General features: G+C 49.3%; 1 protein-coding gene across 1 annotated transcript in view; it reads left to right on the top strand.

Moving 5' to 3' along the window:
• Positions 1-9,729: 9,729 nt before the first annotated feature.
• Positions 9,730-15,281, top strand: part of grin2ca (glutamate receptor, ionotropic, N-methyl D-aspartate 2Ca) — a 54,269-nt gene continuing 48,717 nt past the window's right edge. Inside the window, exon 1 of the mRNA XM_030089945.1 lies at positions 9,730-9,740. The gene's annotated coding sequence lies outside the window, so the exon portion shown is untranslated. The remainder of the gene's footprint in view (positions 9,741-15,281) is intronic.

Below are 15,281 nucleotides of genomic sequence, written 5' to 3' on the forward strand. Positions count from 1 at the left end.
TTCTTGCTGCATGGTTCTTGTAACTGTTTCAATAACTTGCCTTCACTCGTGGTTTTGGTCAGTAGGGGGCGCTGTGGTCCAGTCCCTACACCGTCCTGATCGTCTGATTCACTGCTGAGACGCTCAAAAACAAAATCCACCGAGAAAAGAAAGACAGAACCATCTGTCTCCATTGTGTCTGTCCCCGCATGGACACGTCTCTCTGGACTCCTGGTCGTCATGTATTGATGAAGACCGTGCATCTCTTAGATCGGCGGCTCTGATTGGGGATGGGTGGGGGCAGGGGGGAGTAATGGTGACGGGTGGGGGTGATGGGGGGAATGAGCGATCGCCATATAAATGACGAGAGTGTTTCCATCAGAGGGAAGTGCTGAATGATGTGTGTGTGTCTCCCAGTCAGGGTGAGAAACATGAGAAAACACACCTGCAGAGAAAAGCAGACAGTGTGTGTGTGTGTGTGTGTGTGTGTGTACCTGACTTCTGTCTTACTCGAGGTTTTTCTTCGCCCTGGATCCGGACTCACAGGCTCAGTCTTCTGTCTGAGGTCATCTGAAGGTTATTAGCCTTCAGTTCAGAGGTCACTGCCATACTAGAACATCTGGACTGAGACTGAGAACATCTGGAGTGAAAATCTGATGTCCGGAGAGCATCACTGAGGAAGTTTCCTTTTTCCAAACACAGCGTTCCAGAAACTCACCTGTGAGACGACGCTGAGGGCAAAGAGAGCAGCGGGGATTCAGAGTCAAAACGCTGAGAGACACCAAGGAACTCAAACAAATCTAACACACACACACACACACACACAGACACACACACACAAACACACACACACACACACACACACACACACACACACACACACACACACACACAGAGACAGCCTCCCATTACAGAGTCAGGTCATGGTTGGCATCACATAATGAAGATCCATTTTTCACCTGCTAACTGCGGCGGCATTCACACACACATTCATCACACACACGTGCATCACACACACATTCATCTGGAGGTGACGGCAGCAGAGTCTGGAACTCGGACCACCTCTGAGCAGCAGCTCCGGCTGATCGGCCGGCTGTTCCCCACAGAACCGACCTGCCTGAGGACAGAGAACCGGAGACGCCCCGGCGCGACCCGCGTCCCCGAAGGGAGGTTCTGTCGCTGTTCTGCTCTATTCTGGATTCCAGGAGACAGAAATAGACATGAAAAGTCTTCCTGTTGCAGGAAGTGATGCTTCTTCATTCTGCAACACCGGGAGGTGTGAAAGCTGCAAAATGAAAGTGTGTGTGTGTGTGTGTGTGTGTGTGTGTGTGTGTGTCCGTACCTCTTGGACTCTGCTCTGACTTGATATTCATCGCCTGCCGACTGAACTCTGCTGTAAAAACAACTGACCTTGAAACAAAACTCAGATTCTGATAATCTGTTAAAGAGAGAGAGAGAGCAAGAGAGAGAGGAAGAGTGAGAGAGAGAGAGAGGGAGGGAGAGACATAGATAGATAGATAGATAGATAGATAGATAGATAGATAGATAGATAGATAGATAGATAGATAGATAGATAGATAGATAGATAGATAGATAGATAGATAGATAGATAGATAGATAGATAGATAGATAGAGGTTTGGGTTCATTCTCCTGTAAAACTGAACTCAGTTGAAGAATCTGAATTCTGAATTCCTGCAGTTTTCGCAGAGCGTTGTTCTCTGGTGATCAGGTCTGTGAAGTAGAACCGGGAAGAACGTCTCAGTGGAACGTCAGAGTTCCAACAGTGGAACCAGATCTCCAAGAACCCAGAGGAAAGAGGAACCTGTGAAGACCGGCTCCGGTTCCTGTTCTCTGGACTCGTGTTTCATTTCAGAATGTTCCAGGGAAACAACAGAAACACTGAGAACCATGTAGTTCTTCTGTTCTTCCACTAGTTGGTGCAGTTGGCGCACACACACACACACACACACACACACACACACACACACACACACACACACACACACGCGCCGGTTTGTAATCACACACACGTGAGGACGTGTGAATGGATGCCATCGCGTCCTGAGCAGTGTGAAGGTGACGTTCCCAGCAGAACCTGCTGATGGCAGCGTTTCCAGCTCCGCTCCACCCTGCTCTGAGGGAACCCACTGATTCAGCTCTGACCTCGGTTCGGTTCTGGATCACTCCCCTTGGTTCTGGATCGCTCGTCTGGTTTCTGTCGTCACTGGTCTCGGTTCTAGGATCACTGGTCTTGGTTCTAGGATCACTGGTCTTGGTTCTAGGATCACTGGTCTCAGTTTTAGGATCACTGGTCTCGGTTCTGGATCCCTCATCTGGTGAGAACAGTTCTCAGAACCAGTCAGAACCCTGTGGTACCACTGGTTCCGGCCCGGCAGCATTACAACAAATGCAGAGCCTGGTAGGACGGTTTGTTCTTGACGTGGTTCCGTGTGGAGTTTGCATGTTGTCCCCTCACTAAAACCCAATGATCAGCTCAGCAGAGTGGAGTCGCTGCTCCACCCGTCTTCTGGAACCCTAGATCAGGTTCTGCATGTTCTACCCGGAACCGAACAGGACTCAGGATCCATTTAGACTCCAGAGAAAACACAAAACCTCCATCACGTTCTGGGATCCGTTCACCCGAGAACCAAGTTCAGAGTCCCTGGAGACGTCTTGAGAGGACGGCAGCAGCTCTGGTCCTGAACTCTGGTCCTGGTACTGAACTCTGTTCCTGTTCCTCTTATTATCCTCACACAGACTAAATATAGTGCTGTCCATGGTGCTGAACTGAACACAGTTACACACACACACACACACACACACACACACACACACACACACACACACACACACACACACACACACACACACACACACACACACACACACACACACACACACACACACACACACACACACCCACAAGCACCAATAAAGAGTTGACATTGCGCTGTCCATGGTGCTGAAGTCTCCACTTCACACAGTCACCCGGTACACTGAGTGAAAGAGGGCAGGAGGGCTACACACAACCGTGTGTGTAGAATCGAAACACTGAGAGACATAAAGAAAATCAAATAAATGTAAAACACACACACACATGCACACACACAGACACACACACACACACACACACACACACACACACACACACACACACACACACACACACACACACACGCACACACACACACACATTTGTACTTATATCGTCATAATGCATTTCCTCGCCCCTTACCCTAATCCTAACCATCAAAAATAAATGCCTAACCCTAACCTATGCCCTAAACCTAACCTAAACCCGAATGTAACCAGAAATCAAAAACCAAGTCTTAACCCTCAAAAAGGTGAAAAAAGACCTGTCGAAAAGTGAGGACCGGCAAAAATGTCCTCACTCTGTTGGTGAAAAACGAATTTTGGTCCTTACTTTTGGGTATGTACAAGAACACGCACACGCACACACACAAATGTGACTATATTGTGCTGTCCATCGTGCTGAAGTATCAACTTAATACAGTAACTATGGATATTGTTTAAAAGACACACACACACACACACACACACACAGGTACATGCCCTATAACACACAGATAATTAACATTGTGCACATTGTGCTGTCCAATGTGCTGAAGTGTCAACTTAATAACGTTACCAGGTGCACTGTGTAACATACACACACACACACACACACACACACACACACACACACACACACACACACACACACACACACACACACACCTATTAGCGTGATGAACAGTGGTTTTAAAGCTCGTCTCCTCTTCTCCTTCAGAAAGACACACATCAGCTGAAACGTCATGCAGCAGCAGCAGAGAGGCGGCCGGCCGAGTCGGGTTACAGGTTAAAGGTTAAAGGTTAAAGGTTCTGATGAAAATAGTAAAACAAAATGAAAAACAGAATCAAACAAGGTTAATCTGCTGGGGAAGTTTCAGACGATCCTGATCTGCCGTCACATGTGAGGCTGACGCTCGGTTTGGCAGGTTGACAGCCAGCTGCAGCAAACTGAGACGACCTCCGCATGCCTGCGTGTGTGTGTGTGTGCGGTGTGTGAGTGTGTGTTTCATCTGGGGGTTTTTAAGGCTGCTTTGTCAGCCGTCCAGCTCTTCCACGAACACTTAGAGCCGATCTGCTTAATCAAATGTTAAAGATACCAGAGCTCACGCCATCGCCGCTGTCTCTGCAGGCATGGAGCGGGGGGGAGGGGGGGAGTGAGGAGAGGGGGGGAGGAGGGGGAGGGGGAGGGGGAGGGGGGGGGGGGGTGAGGACAGGACGCACGAGCGAGTGGAGGAGGAGGATCGAAGGAAGCGGCCGAAAAGATAAAGAAGAGAAACAAGCAGCTGTAAAGAAGGATCCTGTGCTGAGTGACAGAAAACATCCAGGACAGTAAACCTCTGCTGCAGGGTGTGCGTGTGTGTGCGTGTGTGTGTGTGTGTGTGTGTGTGTGTGTGTGTATCAGAACAATCTACTCAAGGTCATGTGGGAGGACGAGTAGTAAATTTCACTCTCAATCAGCTGCTGCACCATGTGACGCTGTTTTCCCGCCAGATGAAGGAGCGGCGAGTCTCTGCTGCTGCCGCCACCTCCTGCATCGCCTCCATCACCTCCACCGCCGGCAGACTGAAGCTGACGTGGCTTTAAAGACCTTTGATCTGAATCAGGTCTGAATCTGGAACCAGAGAACCTGATCCAGGAGCAGGTTTAGACCTGGTCCTTAATCAGTCTGAACACCGACAGACGGGAAAAGTTTTGAAACGTTTTTCGATGGAAACAGTAGAAACCCTGAAAATGACCAAGCCAGCAGGTCAAAGGTCACGCTGCCACTGCCCATGCTCAGTAGACCCCGAGTCAGGACAGACTTTCCCTTCATAGTGTACTGGTCCTGGTCCTGGTCCCGGTCTGTGTTCTCCCATTCCTAATGGTCTAGCTTGTAGTTCTCTGGTTCCATTACTAAAACAGCCAACAGCACCAACTAGTGTCGCGGCAGGAGAAGCGCATGGGTCTGTTTCTCTGCTGTTTTGATGGAAACTCAGGTTGTTTCTGAAACGAAAGTGTTTCTGGAGCGAAACATGAAGTCAACAGGAACAACCTCCCGCGGGACGCCTTTCCACTGGTCCACAGGAGGCGGGATCGAACCGCTCAAATGATGTTCTCCAGAGAGGCCATCTGTATTCATGAGGTGGGGGCGGAGGCGGGGTGGGGGGTGGGGCAGAGGCAGAGGGGGTGGAGGAAGCTGATCGTCTGATTGGCTGCTGGGAAAGACTTCACAATTAGCCATTAGCCTGGAGTGGGGGGGGACCTTAGAATGGGGGGTGGAGAGAAGGTGGAGGAGGGGAGAAGAGGGTGGAGGAGGTGGAGACTGAAGGAGCAGTTGGTCTTGGTCTTGGAGCAGTTGGTGACAAATCCAAAGAAATCAGGCTCCAAACAAAACCTGACAGCTGATCGTGACGTTGTTCACTCTTATTTTGGCTTTTTGCATCACATGTTTATCCCCCCTCCGCCCCCACCCTCCCTCCTCCTCCCTCCATCACTCTCCATCGTCTCCTGACACATGAAGCAGAAACTCACCCGAGCCTGAGAGACACTAAAGGAAGGACCTGTCTGATGGGACCTGGGGGGGCGGGGGGCATTAGAGTGACATATATATAAATAAACACACTCTCACACACATTCTCTCCAGGGGCGTCTCTCTGCTCCTCCTCCATCAGCTCCACCTGGGGCAGCTGCAGGTTTCTCCTCCGCCTTTTCTCACAGTAGTAGATTAAGTCATGACTGCTGAAGAATCAAACACCTGAAGACAGACAGGAAGACAGGACGACAGGAAGACAGAAACACAGGACGACAGGAAGACACCACCTGCTTCAGCTGAGAGCATTCACCTTAATGGAGGGGGGGTGTCAGAGGAGGTAGATGCTCTATAATCTCATGTTAGAGGAGGAAGATGCTCTATAATCCATCAAGTTCAGGCTGGACTGAGTTCCATCTCAGCTGATCATCAGATGTTTGATCTTATTTCATGTCTTCATCAGCTTCACTGCTTCATTTCAGTTTTTCACGTTGTGATTTCAAGTCTCTACGACAGAAACAACCGACTCACCGATCGATCCAGTGATCAAGACTTCTTCAGCTTCAACACGTTTGGAAGAAACTTTCAGCCAGTTTATCATTTCTTCTCTGAAATCTTCCTCATGAACTCTTCTTCATTTCAACATGTTCAACGCTTCAGGATGACTGAAACCTGATGATTCCATTTGTGTTGATGAAGAGGATGTTTGTTCTACACACACACAGACACACACACACACACACACACACACACACACACAAAAACACACAAACACACATACAAACACACCCACGGGGTGGGGGGATTACGAGCATAGTGGTATGCTCATATGTGGATTACAGCATGTGTACAAGTGCATGCGTGTGTGTGTGTGTGTGTGTGTGTGTAGATCAGAGGTCAGCAGTATGTGTGGGCAGCAGGCTGGTGACAGCTGGAGGGGTGGAGGCGGGGTGGAGGGGGTCTGCACAGGGAACCACCACTCCAGATTAACCAGGACTTACACTGATCCAGCTCTGTGTGGCTGAACAGGAAGCAGAGCGCCGTGGAGGGCGACACCCCCTCGCTCCTCAGGGCTGGCTTCTTGGTCCCTTGTTGATGTGGCGTTCCTCAGGGCTGGGGTCTTGGTCCCTCATTGATGTGGCGTTAGTCAGGACTGGGTTCTTGGTCTGTTATTGATGTGGCGTTCCTCAGGGCTGGGTTCTTGGTCTCTTGTTGATGTGGCGTTCCTCAGGGCTGAGGTCTTGGTTCCTTGTTGATGTGGCATTAGTCAGGACTGGGTTCTTGGTCTGTTATTGATGTGGCGTTCCTCAGGGCTGGGTTCTTGGTCTTTTGTTGATGTGGCGTTCCTCAGGGCTGGGTTCTTGGTCTCTTGTTGATGTGGTGTTCCTCAGGGCTGGGGTCTTGGTCCCTCATTGATATGGCGTTCCTCAGGGCTGAGGTCTTGGTTCCTTGTTGATGTGGCATTAGTCAGGACTGGGTTCTTGGTCTGTTATTGATGTGGCGTTCCTCAGGGCTGGGTTCTTGGTCTCTTGTTGATGTGGCGTTCCTCAGGGCTGGGTTCTTGGTCCCTTCTTGTTTCATTACAGGTGAAGTCAGCAGTCGTTCTTTGAGATCTTGTTTGAACACCTACATTTCCTGGTTTCGTTTCACATGAAGACTTCTTCATTTGTTCCAGTTTAGTGTTTATGAAACTTTCACAGTTGCAGTTTGGTTGAAACGTCATTACGATTTTGTGAAGAACGTCTGCAGCGTCGGTTCCTGCTGCTGAACGTCAGAGGAACGGTTCTCCTCCATCGGTTCTCTTGCTTCATTGTGCAGTAGAACCGGTCTGCGTCCAACTGACCGGATCCAGGCTTCACCTCGGCGCTCGCTGGGATTCCAGACGGCGCTGCGGCGAAGCGGAGCCGGGTGCCGTTCCATCTGCCGCGGCCTTTAAAAGCCGCTGATGGCGTTCTGCTCAGCGTGGCTCCGCCCCCTGCCTGAATATTTAAATCCTTTAATGCACACAGAGATGTCTGATTGATTCCTCCCGCAGCGCCGGAACATTTACGGGCCGTTTGCGCTCCTCCGCCACCGCTCCGCCTCGGAGCTCTGTCCCAGACGACACTTAGAGCAGATTTATTGGGATTTCGCCGGAGCGGCGTTCCACGCCACGGCGGATCCATCACAGAGGCGAAGGATACCGGCAGCGGCTCGTATTTCTGAGTCCGTCTGCTCGACGCGGCTCCATCTTCGGGGTCGGCGGCGGCCCGTAAATCAGCGCCGCCTCACCGGGAGGCGCCGCCGGACTCCGGCTCGCTGCCATTCGTCACACGGACCATAACCCAGAGGAGCGTTACGTAAAGAAAGGAGACGGAACAGACGGTGGTTGAGCTGGAGCAGGAAGTGAACATCCAGAGATGTGACCTCCCTCAGCGCCGCCGCACGCCGCCGAGCCGGGGAGGAAACTGAAGGAACAGTAACTGACATGTTTATCCATCATCATAAAAATAAATAAATCGTGTCTCCGTCTTCGTTTTCGTTCTCGTCTTCATCGTGACGAGAAGCAGAACTGCAGAACCACGATGGTTAAACACGATAAACACGCCGTCCGCGCTCCGCTTCTGGTTCTGCAGCGTTCCGTTCCATAAGGCTTCTGTTCAGAACACTGAGAGGAGACATGATGAAGCCGATCAGCTGATGATGAGAGCAGAGCTTAAACACGATAAACACGCCGTCCGCGCTCCGCTTCTGGTTCTGCAGCGTTCCGTTCCATAAGGCTTCTGTTCAGAACACTGAGAGGAGACACGATGAAGCCGATCAGCTGATGATGAGAGCAGAGCGCCGCAGGACAGGAGGAGGCAGGAGAACCGAGCCGGCAGAACCCAGCGGACTCCGGAGAACTCCTGGGACCACTTCAGAACCAGAACAGATGTGTTGGACCAGATCAGTGGAGAAGCTGCTTCGATTTAGTGTTCCAGCTCCAGATCCTGAACGAAAGGGACCGGATCTTCAGGGATCCGTCTCAGGAGAAACGTTCAGGGACACCAGAGTCCAGAGTCCATCCATAACACCAAAGTCCATCCAGAACTCCAGAGTCCAGAGTCCATCCAGAACACCACAGTCCATCCAGAACACCAGAGTCCAGAGTCCATCCAGGCTTCTTCTAGAGTATCAGAAATTTTCAGGCTCACTTGAGACATTTAACTGTTTGCAGCCCAGCAGAGCTCAGAGTCAGGTTTTAGAAAAGAGCGCTGACTCCGTTTCCATGGAAATGGAGGAAAACTTCTGTTAAAACTCTGCTCCTGCTGCTCAATCTGCTCCTGGTCCAGACTCAGTTCTAGGTGTTGCTTCTGTTCAGTAAACCAGTATCATCGCTCCCCCAACAGGGGGCGATGATACTGGTTTTGAAAAGAGGCTGAGTCCAATTAGAAGCCATTAGAAGCCATCAGAGTCCATTCAAAAATGGTGAATTTCAGTGTAAATAAACATATAAAACCTGGTTCCAGAACAGGTTCTGGTCTGTGTCTGCAGGTTCTTCTGGACCAGACCCTGATTTTCACATTGATTTGATTTTAGGAGTTAAAGTTCAACATCAATCAGCCAATCACAGCTTCTCCTCTGGCCATGCGATGCGGTCATGTGACAGGCTGGACCAATCACACTACATCTGGTTTACAGAGTTCAGTATGGAGACGACGCCACATTAGCCCCGCCCACCTTTATATACAGCCAGTGAGAACGCTGTGGGGGACGCCACATTAGCCCCGCCCATCTTTTTTAACTATAGTTTAACACCAGCAGAGGGAGCTGTCCAGTGTGGTCTGGGATCAGAGAGTTTCCGGGATCAAAGACAGTCTGGGATCAGAGAGGGTCTGGAATCAGAGAGGGTCTGGGATCAGAGGGGGAACTGGGATCAGAGAGGGTCTGGGATCAGAGGGGGACTGGGATCAGAGAGGGTCTAGGATCAGAGGGACGGTCTGGGTTCCACTCAGCGTCCGGTTCATCAGAGCTCTGAGTCCTGACAGACGGACGGCAGGTTCTGTTCCACGTTCAGGTTCTCCGACGTTCCTCCGGATCAGGAACGACCAGAGCGCTGTGTGCTGCGTTTAGGAGTCTGAACACAGGAACCACGTGTTGGGTCCAGGTTCAACTCTGCTGGTCCTGGTGGATCAGGTGAGTCCAGAGGGTCAGAGGCAGGTTCTAGTTTTCCCGCTGCCTCTCAAACTGTTCAGTTCTCGCTCCTCCGTTGCCTTCGTCTTCTGCGCTGCCCCCGGTAGACGTGTCAGGAACAGCAGCAGGTTCCACAGCGGAGCTTGAAGAGCTTCAGTTGGTCGGACGCGACGATCCGGGAATCAACTTCAAAGAAAAAGTTCCAATGCTGAAAGGAAAACCTCGGTGGAACCTGGATTCTCTCACTTTCCTGGTCCGACGTTCGGCTCGTCTCTCTGGCGTCTCGGGTTTTGGCTCTGTTGTTAAATACTGGAGCGTCATCAAAGAAACAGGGAGGTTCCGCCGGTGCTACGTTCCACCATCTCACATGCAGGCCCCGCGGGGTCAAGGACCGCCTGCGAACCGGCAGCGGAACGGTTTGAGAAGCAGTTAACATTGTTGTTCTGACAACTGTTCAATAAGGACAAGGACACACACACACACACACACACACACACACACACACACACACACACACACACACACACACACACACACACACACACAGTCTTGTATTTCTATCCTTGTGGGGACCGTCCATTGACTCCCATTCATGTCTAGCCCCTAACCCTGACCCTTACCCTAACCCTAACCCACACCACAACAAAGCCTAACCCTAAAGAAATGTTTTTGCACTTTTACTTTTTTCAGTAACAACAACATGGTCAAGAAAACACTGTTTCTCCTACTTAGGACCGGAAAAAGGTCCCCACAAGGCACGTCGTTCCACGTTTTGCTATCCTTGTGGGGACATTTGGCCCCGACAAGGATAGAAATACAAGAACACACACACACACACACACACACACACACACACACACACACACACACACACACACACACACACACACACACACACACACACACACAGCGTGTGCCTCCTGCCGCTGTGTTGCAGCTCGTCTCTTTTCACTAACCTGAGCATCAAGCTGTGTTTCAATAACTTGCTCCAGGTGACTGTTTTGCTCTGGAGCCACTTTTGCATCATGTGTGTGATTTGTGGACAGTTTGTTGTGGTTTTTATGTTTGTGTGATCACTTTACACCCCTGTCTTCACACTTCCTGTTTATCCGAAACCTTTCTATCACCCGTCCTGCTGTGACTCCTGCGCTCTGCTGAGGTTCTAAAGTTCTCAATCAAGCTGCAGTTTTTGTGGCAGGTTGTGCAGTTGTGTTGTAACTTGTGTGAGGTGGTGGCTTTGTGTTTTTGTGTTGTCTTTCAGCTTTACACTGTGTGTGTGTGTGTGTGTGTGTGTGTGTGTGTGTGTCTTCAGGACTGCAGCAGGTCGTATTTATTCTGCGTTAAGTCTTTTCTTAAGGCTAGACATTCTGAGCCGACAGCGTGGCTTTCTGCTGCAGCGCCTTCGTTTGTGTTCATGTTGTGTCTCATGTGTTCATATTGTGCCTCATGTGTTCATGTCGTGTTCATGTGTTCATGTTGTGTCTCATGTGTTGATGTTGTGTTCATGTGTTCATGTTGCAGCCGTTACAGTTGATTCATTTTTTTTCCTGGTTTCTGTGAAAATTAAAGTTTTTAAATCTGAAGCAGCTTTTGTACTGTTGTGTTGTGTTGTGTTGTGTTGTTTCCAGCCCTGTTGTAGTTTTGTTGTTACGCTGCTGCTTGTGACTTTTAGAAAGTTGCAGTGTTTGTGTGTTTGTTGTGTTTCTCTGCTGCTGCTAAACGTTGCAGGACAGACGCTCTGCGGCTCCTGCCTCAGTTCTGGGTTCCTGCTTCTGGATTCTGGGTTCTGGGTTCTCTGCAGGACAGAGACCTCTCATACCTGATGGAGTTCTTCCTGTTGTGGCTTCATGTCATCCCAGCTGGTTGTTTTGGCTTTTCAAGGCCTGGAGTCGCCTCAGATGAGCTGCAGGTGGAGGCAGGGTGGAGGCAGGGTGGAGCAGGAGGTGCAGGCAGGACCGTCTCCAGCAGAACCCGGGACCGGTGCATCGGTGTTGCGGAACAAACCGCTCAAAACCAGTTTCTACTGGATCCACATGAAGGCCCCGGGACTCGAACCAGAGCCCAGACAGAACGGCCGGGCTGTGGAATCAAACGGATGGCTTTGTGCTGTGAGAGGAAACGTGCTAACCACTTCACACGCGGACAAATGCATCTCCCCACCTGAGGGTGGCACCAGAGAGGTCAGGGTGAGGCGTGGAACACGGACCCCCCCATCGGAGTGAGGCCAGTCAGTCAACGTAAACAAACACTACTTACTAAACATGGGTTCCTCTGCCTGTGAGCCACACTGCAACCCACTGCAGCACCGTGCCGCCAGAATCAGGAAGTGACACACGACCCTGCCTCTAACGCAATACATCAACATCTGCTGCGTGGAACAAACACAAATAACATAAACAACAAATATTATAACACTACAGCAGGAAAACAAGAAAACAACAGCAGAAAAACAACAAACAACAACAAGAAAACAACAGCAGAGCAACAACAAACAACAGGACAACAGCAGCAGTTCATTATCATTTCCTCATATCGTCATTCTGGGGAAATTCAATTCACCTCATCAACAGATCTCAGTGTAGCAGATTGATGGGGAGAGAGACAGAGGGAGAGAGAGAGATGAAGAGAGAGAGAGAGAGAGAGTGTCTTTCAGAAATAAGATTCACTGATCCAGGATCAATGACTGATCCAGACTCCTCCGATCCAGAACCAGAGGGGAGAAGACCTCCACAAGATCACAGAGTCGCCATGACAACCAGAGTGGCATCCTTCTCTACACCGGAACAGGAAGTTCTACTGGAGGCAGAGGAGCCTGGAACCCGGATGATGGAGAACATGATCCTCACTGTTCCTCATCAGATTCTTTGATTCACTGATTTGAGCAGTTTTGGACTGAAGCAGCTGTTTCTTCCCCTTGACCTTCAAGCAAGGCATCAGCCAAAAATAAAACTGTGAACTGTGTGAGTGTGTGTGTGTGTGTGTGTGTGTCCATTAGTCATTTTCACACAGTAACATAACAGGGACAAGCAGCCCACACACACACACACACACACACACACACACACACACACACACACACACACACACACACAGCTTCTCTCTCAGGCCAAAAATAGTCCACTAAACCCAAAATAAACCAGGTGTTTATTCAGTCACTGATGAAGAGGAAACGATCGACGCGGCTGATCAAGTTTCACAGCTAACGGTTAGCTCCCTGCTAACGGTTAGCTCCCTGCTAACAGTTAGCTCCCTGCTAACGGTTGGCTTCCAGCTAACAGTTAGCTTCCGCTGAACTAACACTTGGGCGGCTCATTAATCTCAGCATGTTGGAAACATCAGCATTAGCACCGTGGAAACGTTCTCCTCCGCTGTCAAGTTAACATCACGTTAGCATCACGTTAGCACCAGGTTAGCATAATTTTATCCAGAACGCTGGACGAGAGTGAAGAATGGCTTCTTCGATACCTCTGCGTTCTGGAGGATTACCCTGTGAGCCCTGGAGATCACTGAGAACCTGGAGAACAGTCCACCCTGAAAACGTGTTTGAGGACTGGGAACCGGGGTCTTCCTCTGGAGCAGATCCATGATGTTGTGATGATGATGTGGAACCTGGATCCATGTGACTGGATCATTCTGGTCTGACCTGGTCCCTCATGGAGGTCTGGGTATAGAGGACGTCCACACTGTCACAACGCAGACCAGACCCTGGTCATTGGTAGCAGAACATCAGAACCGAATCGGATTTACTGGAACCTAGGACTCAGACCAGGGATTGCCCTCAGACCAGGGACTGTACTCAGACCGGGGCCTGTCCTCAGACCGGGGCCTATCCTCAGCACGTCCAGCTGCTGGAGGACGCTGGACTGTTTTTGGGAGGATTTAATCCCGGGACAGATGAAAAGCCTCTTTCCTTGACATACCGGTGCGGTTTACAGATTCTGCTTCAGGGTCAGGACCCGGTAAATCTACGGCTGTAATCTGCAGCTCCAAACATCCAAACGTCCCGGCGGAGGTTCAACGGATTCCTGCAGGAGACGCTCGGAGAGCTTCAAAAACAGGGAGACGTTCCGCCTGGAAGTCAGAGCACCCTTATACTGGATCTTAGATCCAAACGCTGGAAAACCACAAGGAGCTGCAGTGTGGGACTTTAAGATGATTCAGAGACAGACCTCAGGTGATTGCATCTGTTTCTCCAGCTCAGCAGCAAGCCTGGAGACAGACGTGATTTTACCGAGAACCTTCATCCGTCTCTGGTTCTAATGGGACTCAATTGTCCAATTCCAATTCTATTTATATGTCCCTCACACACTTCCTGCTCCTGCTGCAATCAGATCAGCCCTGAGTGGGAGGGGCCAAACTCCACCTGACTGAGTGGGAGGGGCTAATATGATTTTTGAAGTGTGTAACAGTGATAAAGTCCTTCCCTCTCTGACCTGAACTCAGAATCACTGAAACATCATTTCTCACTCAGAAGCTGTCATTTAACTTTATTATTATTGCTGTTTAGATTTTAAATTTTGAAAGTTTATTTTGAACATTTAACATAAAACAACAGGTAATAATGTATTTATAAAGTCGTGGGAGGAAGCTCATTTCCTGTCAGGGTTCTCAGATGTCACAGCTCTTCTCAGCAACATTATCTTTGTATGTTTTGGACACTGATCTCCTTGCCAAACTGTTCAGAGTTTCACCTACAGAACGAAACAAAGAATCTTCCTCTGTTTTACGGTTCTTGTTCATTTTGGAGTTTTATTCCCTCTCAGCTGATTTCCTCCTCCTGGATTCATAAACTTCTTTTTTGGCTTCGTAAATAACTTGATCAGTTTGGAACCTGTCTAAATCTGTGAATCTGACTGATCCTGACTGTATGCAGAGTGAGTGCGATCCTGATGGAGGCGCTGTGGAGAACTCTTCCTGGAGGATTATCGATTGCCTGCAGTGATTCCCCCAGACGACGGAACATTACAGAACATGCAGAGATTTCCTGTCAACTACACATTTTGCTTTGTTTAAAACTGAAATGCTTCTTAAGAGTTGGCTCTACAAAAGCCAAATGACATGATTCTCGTTTTACTTTACTACGTTTAATGATGCATTATTTCTGTCAAACCAAAGTTCTGATTGGTTCATTTCTTCAGCCATTCTCTCCAGCATTTCCTTGAAATTCTCGGTAACGCTTCCTTTTACAGTACGGTAATTACCATGTATTAACGTGGTAATTGCAAGGTAAGTACCATGTAATAAGGAGAAGTTACTGTAAAATTACCATGTAATTACAGGGTAACTCTGTTGCTAATTACCTAGTACTTTTAGAGTAATTACCAAGCCAATTCCAGGCAAATACCAAGTAACTACCTGGTATTAAGTATTAATTACTGGGCAATTATAATGTATATAGCAACTATGTCAGTAATTGCCAAGTACTTACTAAGTAATTGCTAAGTAATTACCATGTAATCATTGGGAAATGTAGACTTTTTACTAGGTATTACTTGGTACTGCTAGGTGTGTACGCTATGTATTTCCCTATTAGTCAAGTGTTTTTTACTACTTACCTGGTAACTTCCC

Source organism: Salarias fasciatus, chromosome 4, assembly GCF_902148845.1.
Source record: "Salarias fasciatus chromosome 4, fSalaFa1.1, whole genome shotgun sequence".
Classification (NCBI taxonomy): domain Eukaryota; kingdom Metazoa; phylum Chordata; class Actinopteri; order Blenniiformes; family Blenniidae; genus Salarias; species Salarias fasciatus.